Below are 8157 nucleotides of genomic sequence, written 5' to 3'. Positions count from 1 at the left end.
GGAGAAGGAGAAGGAGAAGGAGAAGGAGAAGGAGAAGGAGAAGGAGAAGGAGAAGGAGAAGGAGAAGAAGAAGAAGAAATAGGAAGAGGGGAGAAAGAGGAGGAGGAGGAGAAGGAGGAGGAGGGGGCAGCCCTGAGTTCCCCTGAGGGTCTGAAACAATTTGGCTCTTTTTCTCTCATAAGAGTTCCCTTGAAACAAGAAGCTGAGTGCCCTGTAGGAAGGAAAATTGCACCACTTGCAATTTATAGTAATCAGGGACTGCTCAAAGAGTTAAGTGGTTACTCTAGCATACATATGGTCACAAAATATACAGTTATTTTCTTAAATTACTTTAGCCTGCCAACAGAATTCATTCCAAAAATAATCATACAGAGGAAGAGACTAACTTAAAGTGAAGTCACACTATAGCTAATATTAGGATTATCTGTTAATAACTCCTCTGAAGGACCATAATTTGATTCCTTTTCTTTTTTTTGTGGTTTTGTGTTTTTATTAAAAATTTTGAAAAAGATATAATTACATCATTTTTCCTCTCCCAACTCCTCTCTTGTTCCTTCCCTCCCCAGCTTCAATACTTTGATTTTAAAAATTGTTTATACCCTTGTATTTAAATTTTTGTATGTACTTAATGAAATAGTATAATATCTGAGGGTTCAAAAACCAGTGTTTACATCACTAAATTTATTTCATGGAGACCAGGCTTTGGAAAAGACTCCAGAGGAGACAAGCTGTTGGACACAGGGTGATCAGAAGAGATTCACAATTTGTACAATTATCAATTCATTTTAATTTTTCCAACTTGTGAAACAGCTGATTTTATGAGCAAGTTACTTTTTATAATCCCTCCACATATATTTTTATTCCTTTGAATATTTTATTTCTTTTGATATTTGATTTCAAATGTATTACTTAAATAAGAATATTTTCTCTGAGTCTCTGTTCTTCTGTAGTTTGTATTTATGCATGGGAGTGTCAGCTTGAAGATGCCAGAAGTGTTTGATCCCCTGGCAGCTGGAGTTACAGGGAGCTGTGAGCCACTGAAATTGGGTGCTAGGAGTCAAACGTGGTCTTCTGCAAGAACAGCAAGTGCTCTTAACCCATGAAACATCTCGCCAGACCTAATTCTGCATCCATGTTCTTCATCACTAAGAATCGCTTTTCTTTTTACCCTCTCAAGATCAAAAGGGTGCTTTCCCTTACTTTCTGCCATGATTATTCAAATCTCTTGACTGCTTTGTTCATAGGAACTCTATTTGTAAGTTGGAAAAAAAAAGAAATCAACTGCTCCTCACAAGAACCCTTTAGATCTTATCAATTCTTCTATCTACCTGCTCACGTATGATTTTACATGCTATATTTTCATTTTAAAATTGAATATATTACTTTACCCATAATCCATTACATAGAAAATTAATACATATATCAGATCTATTTATTCCAAGCACTGCAATCCGTTAGTGGTTACTAAACATTAAAGTAATTCAACAAATATGGCTCTTTCCCTGGCACCATGGCATGAAAATGGCGTCTTCATTGTGCTCAAGACTAGGCCTTGTATCCATAACCCATCACCATGGTCAAGGAAGTGAAAAAGACATTAATACTGACTTAGGCAATGTGCTGGTCTGCTCTCAACTATAATGGTCGAGAGTGGTTGTTCTCAACCACTCTAAAGCTGTGATCCTTTAGTACAGTTCCTCATGTTGGGGTGACCCCCAATGATAAAATTATTTTCATTCCTGCTTCATAACTGTAATTTTGATACTGTTAGAAATCCTAAAATAAATATCAGATATGCAGAATATCTGATACGGGATCCCTGTGAAAGGGTTGTTTGACCTTCATACTGGTCCCAGTCCATAAACAACAGCAAAACTGCCAAGGCCTTCAACAAGCACCAACCCCAGCTTTACCGTCAACTGTAATGAGCCTATGTGTATCAAGTTGGTAAAGGCCCATTGTGCTGAGCATCAAATCAGCCTAATTAAGGATGATGACAAGGGAATAGGCAGGCCTCTGCAAATTGATCAGAAGAGGAAATCTAATGAAGTGGTTGTTTGTAGTTCTGTAGTGGTTAAGGACTACGGCAAAGAATCTCAAGCCAAGGATGACATCAAAGAGTACTTCAAAACCAAGAAATGAGCAAATAAACAATTTGGCTCAGGCTATGGAGAGATGAAACAGTAGATACAGCGCTTGCCAGCAAGCATAAGGACCTGAGTTAAGCCCTCTAGGACCCATGTAATGCCTGAGATGGTAGTACATCTGTGAGCATGTCTGAGTCCAGCACTCCTACTCAAGGTGGGCAAAAGATGAGAGCATCCCTAGTCACTGATTGGCTACGTAGCCTGGTGTTAGCAGGAGCAAACAAGAGGCCATGTTTCAAACAAGGGGCAAGGTAAGAACATGACACTCAAGGTTGTCCTCTGATCTCTATGTTGTATGTTAGCATGCATGTACCTACACTCACACAAATACTCATGCACACACATACAAACACATACACAATTGGATTTTTTTTTCTTCAAAAAGCCAAACCTGATTTCCTACCAGAGTTAGAATAAATCTGAATGAAGTGATCAGGAAGTACCCTCCTTGTGCAAATACGTGTATGACTGCATGTTATTGCTTCTATAATCTGTATGAAAAGCAAACTTTCTGGAACATATAAGGCATTCAGCCAGTGTATGCAGAACAAATGGACTCATTCCCCCCCCTTCTGTTGATGAGGTCATTTCATTATTTGTAAAGTCAAGATCTGAACCCAAGCATGGAGCTGATATCCATAATTAAAATGCAATGTTTCCCTTAGAGAGAAATGCAAAGAAATAGAAAGTTTCATTCCCTCCTGAACTGTGTATTGAATATGAGACACTAACTACAAGGAAAAGGAACATATAGTACTAGTTTTATATATTTTAATGTGATATTGCATAATCTCACTCAAGCATGAAGAGCCGAGTTACAACACTCAACATGGTTCCTTGGGGAATCACGTACATCAGCATGTCATTTCTGCTATAGCATTTGGTTTTACTCAAATGTTACAGCCTTGTAATTGCAGGCTCACAGAAACACCAAATGAACAGAGGGTCCAACTCTGAGGGCCTAGCAGATTGAGATCAATATTATGCTCTTACTGCTGGCTTTGCACACCAGAGGATCCATGTGAGGCAAATGCCAGAGCCACAATGGAAGTCAGAATACTCAGCTAACAGTTAGCTTTGTCTCCGATACACCAGGATCTAAATAGTTTCCCTTCTAGACAAGTATGTGGCAAATTTGTCATTGCAAAAGCTTACACTGGTCTTGTACCTTGGGCTTTGTAGATTGCATTATGTCCCACTGTGGGCTGAGAGCGAAGAATCCAGCGCTGGGTAGTTGCTTCTAAATGTCAATAGTTACTAAGCCCTGAAATTGCTTTGTAGATGTGATGTGTTGGCTTGGTCATGACCAACATATCTAAGAAGGTGATGACACACAGAAGAAGCTAGCAGGATTCATGCAGAGGAGCCACAACAATCAGTTACTGCCCTAGGGAACATGATCTGATTTTAGGTAGAGTTCATTCATTTGAAAGTCTCTTGAACGATGGCTTCAGATTGCCCTGGAGTTGGATTTTCATGGCATAATATCCCTCCTTGTAACTTATCCATTAAAGAGTTGGAGTGTGTCACTGAGGCCTGGTAGTGGCTTCATAGTTATTCACAAACATACCTGTTATAAAGCTCTTGTATGCTTTCCCCCAAATCTCAAAAAGACCCAATCTTAGAAAATACATCTAATCCAGGAAAGACACCCTGGTATTTGAGCCATTAGTGTTCTATCTGGTAGGTTTGAATTTTTAATTTTTTTTTAAGTCACCAAGAGCCCAAAGTACCACCACATTTTGAGTTTGGAAAGTTGAGACTGTTGTTTTGAGGACAGCAGGAATGTTCCTCTCCAGAATCAAGTGGTCTCTGTCCAAACCAGAAAGCATGTTGGAATTCACATGGTATAAAACACTGGAGTGAGTGTAAGCTGGGAGAAAGGACAGCTGAGCACACTCTGGAAGGTTTTTGAGAGGATGACTGGGGAATCTCAGCTCTGCAAAGAATTTCGTGCAGAAGGCCTAAAGAGGCAGATGGCACCTCAATACTTTTGCAAGACACCCTTGAAATTAATGTCCAGCTTTACTCAAATAACTTTGCAAGATACCATAATCAATGGTTGGAATGGAATTAGGTCTTCTTAGTGTCCTCTGACAGTGCCCTGTCTATTCATAAAACTTTAAAGAGTAAATAGTATACATTACAAGTTGTGATGCTTTGAATAGCTTTGGCCAATAGGGAGTGGCACTTTGAGGAGGTGTGGCTTCATCGGAGTAGGTGTGGCCCTTTTGAAGGACGTATGTCACTGTGTGGGTAGGCTTTGAGGTCTAAGAAGCTCAAGTCTGACCAGTCTCCTGCTGTCTGCAGACCAAGATGTAGAACTCCCCCGCTACTTCTCAATCACCATGTCTGCCTGCATGCTGCCATGTTCCCTACCATGATGATAATGGGCAAAACCTCTGAAACTGTAAGCCAGCCCCAATGAAATGTTTTCCTTTATAAAAGTTCCTATGGTCGTGATATCTCTTCACAGCAATAAAACCCTGACTAAGGCTCATGTATTCATAATTATCACATCTTTCCTGAGTGTTGGCTCTGTGGAGAAATTAAAGCCCAGAAAGCTGCCTAGATCTGAATATATTTGAATGATGGATCAGATTGAGCTGAGCTGTCCTTACCAGGGTCACTTTCCACAGCATCTCTGGGAGATTTTTCCTAATAGGACCTTCCAAAATCAAGAGTGTAGTTTACCCAGAAGCCAAATGGTGTTCTCTCATTCCAAATGTAAGCTGTTCTTGGGGCTATAAATAGCACCTGCAAATTCCTGAAATGACTTTCTTCCCTGTTTATGTGAATCAGAGCGCAGAAACTTGTGGATTCTTGCCCTTCAAGTACCTGATGAGTAAAACATCACCCAAGATCAGGAATAGCTTGTAGCTACAGGAAAAGCGGATTATCGTAGAATGTGTCCTTGGAGCAAAGCAGCTGCCACCTTCCACAGATCAGCTGTGCCTGCTTGTAAGAGATCATCGACATCTTGACATTTACTCAGAGAAAAAGGGGGTGGGGAGTATCAGTATAACCTCCCTCCCCCACCATATAGCCCAGCTGCTGCCTCAGCATCTTGCAGCCATCTGTATACAATCCTGCCCTAATGAATGTGACCTAGGGGTCATAGGATGTAATACAGTGTATAGATTGGTGAAGTATCTCAGGGTTTCTCTTGCTGTGATAAAGCAAGACCAAAAAGCAAGTTGAAGAGGGAAGGGTTTAGTTGGTTTATACTTCAACGTCACGGTTCACAACGTCATGGTTCACCGTCAAAGGAATTTAGAACAGGAGTGCAAACAGATCAGGAACCTGGAGGCAGGAACTGATGCAGAAGCCAGGAGGGGGTGCTGCTCACCGTCTTGCTCTCCATTGCTTACTCAGCTCACTTTCTTATAGAACCCAGGAGCCCCAACCCAGGGGTGGCACCACCCACAATGGGCCTGGGCCCCTCTCCATCAGTCACTAACTAAGAAAATGTCCTACAGTCAGATCTTACGGAGGCGTCTTCTCAATTAAGGTTCCCTCCTTTCAGATGACTTTAGCTTGTGTCAAGCTGACATAAAACTAGCCACCATAAGATTAGTGAAGTGGAAGCTCCCTCAGTGAAACCATAGCAAAGCCATCATCCACGGGGGTGGGTGGGGTGGGTGGGGGGTGGGGGGGTGGACAAAGATCTTCTGGTGCAGCAACTGTGAGGTTGTAAGCAACCCCTTGCCCATGTAAGTAAACCCTGATTTCCCAGGGTGATCTTCAGAGGAATCATATTTTTGCTTGTTATTGACCTTATAAGGAGTGGGTAGACATTGTTTATGTCTCCCCAGGGAAGGAATTCTCACAAGATGAGTAAAGCTTGTGGAATTCTCACAAGATGAGTAAAGCTTGTTTCCCTTGCTATAAGTCTCCTCTAATCCCACCATATTTACAATGTTTACCTTCTTTATAATAATGGAGCCCAGTGTTAGGAAAAGACCGAAACCTCGTCTGTATTAAACTCTAGCTAGATTCACTCAGTGACCCATGTATTCTAAATTGAATGTGTTTGGCTGCATACAGCATGGTGTATTCGGAGGAATCCTTAAAATGAAATATACACTTCCAAATGAAAGCCTTTATATATAAATGACTAAGTGCCAGGCTACATCTGGAAGACAAGTGATGATGCCTAGCTGGGTACAGGAAGACATTGCAGTGTGCTCACACAGGGGAACTGGAGAATGCTGCTTTTACAATGCTCTCAGTAGGACTATTAAATTTGGAAGCTCTGCTCCAGCTGAGGGACAGGTCATTTGTCTTTGTTGCCTGATCAAGGTTTTTTAATGCCCAGTATGAAACAGAGATGAATGTTCCTACCGACGCTGCAAAATAGAAGCCAGAAGATCAGGGACGGCGGCGTCTTTCAAAAGCAGAAAACTAACAACCCGAAAGGTTGTTCAGGGCCCTCAGGAAGACCACCCTACACTTCTGTTATCATGGCTCAGTGTCTGTGACCTTGACAGACCACGCAGCTTCCTGCTCCCAGTCCTCAGCAGCATACAGGAAGAGTTAGTCTATTTAGATCCTTAAGCGCAAAGGGCTGATTCTTGGGAACCTAAAAACCAACTGTCTTCAAGTCTGTCCAGTTATATGTCAATCTTCCAAGCTCAATGAGAACTGTGGTTACAAATACTAAATCAATTTCTCTGGTATCCCAGATTATCAGTGGAAGCCCAATTGCTGGGCACAATTAGGTATGAACTAGTTAAGTAGACACCACTATTTAGGAGCTGGGACCCAGTATTGCCTGCTACATAAGCCTTGATACCCCCAAATATACTTGGGCTCAGGACCTCTACTTTCTTTTTTAATAGAATATTTTTTAAATTTTATGATTTCTATCTTGTGTGTTGGAGGTTTTGGTTCCATGTTTGCCTGAATGCCATGTGCATGCCTGGTGCTCTCAGAGGCCAGAAGACTGTATTCGAGGTCCTGTACCTGGAGTTACAGACAGTTGTAAACCATCATGGATGCTAAGAATCAAGCCTCGGTCCTCCGAAAAGGCACCAAGTGCTTTTAATGGCTGTGCTGTATCTCTATCCCCCTACTTTAAGACTTGGAATAGGGACTATTTCCTTGGAGGGCCTCGTCAGTGGGCTCTGGATCTCCAGACACAGTGGTTTTAGGGGCAGGAGACATGTCTACTTCCCTAGGCACCAACACACCCAAATGAAGAATGTGTCAGAGAACTGTCCAGAACTCTGTACCCGGGGGGCCTTGAATATTATGTGTCATGGTTGGTTCTAGTTGACTTTGTTCTGAAAGGGGGGGGGCATCACTATGAAAGCTAAGTGTTCCTAAGGGTGGAGGGAGAAAAGGGTGTCACCATGGAAGCAATCATATTCTACCACGTGTGATGAGGCAAACATGTAAACATTCTAAAAAGAATCTACATCTACAGATGAGATGGATGTGGTGAGGGATAACAACTTGTCTATCAAACTAGTGTGGACTGTTTCGCTCCTTAGAAGTGGTGACGAACATGACCTTACAAAACCATGGAGTCCACCTGAGGTTTAACTCAGGAAAGGAGGGAAAATTTTCAACAGGACAAATATAAAGGGTTAGGGATGGGGAAGCCTAAAGCTGCTGCCCACTTCCTTCCATCAAAGGCAATCCGTCTGATGATGTGGTCCTGTATGTTTGTCCTCGCATTCTATGAATGGTGCTTTGACATGAAAACTTTCATCTCTGTCCATAATAATAGCAACAATCCCTTATGGTTATGTTGTATGGTGTGCTGGACTAGGCATAATACAGAATAAAATATGCAATGCTTTTTGTGTCTACATATGTCCTATATCCATTTATCACGTTATTTTCTTTTTAAGGTATTCAAAACTCTCACATCAGCACTTTTATCTACACACTAAAAGAAAACAATTTTCAACGGTGACAGAAAAGCTCTGAAGTGTGACATTCACTATAGTAGCCATGACTCACATGTAACTACCAAATACTTGAATGGACTTTCTACAAATGA

The sequence above is a fragment of the Grammomys surdaster genome, unplaced genomic scaffold (assembly GCF_004785775.1).
Source record: "Grammomys surdaster isolate TR1022 unplaced genomic scaffold, NIH_TR_1.0 126271, whole genome shotgun sequence".
Lineage (NCBI taxonomy): Eukaryota > Metazoa > Chordata > Mammalia > Rodentia > Muridae > Grammomys > Grammomys surdaster.
This window is presented reverse-complemented; position numbering follows the sequence as displayed.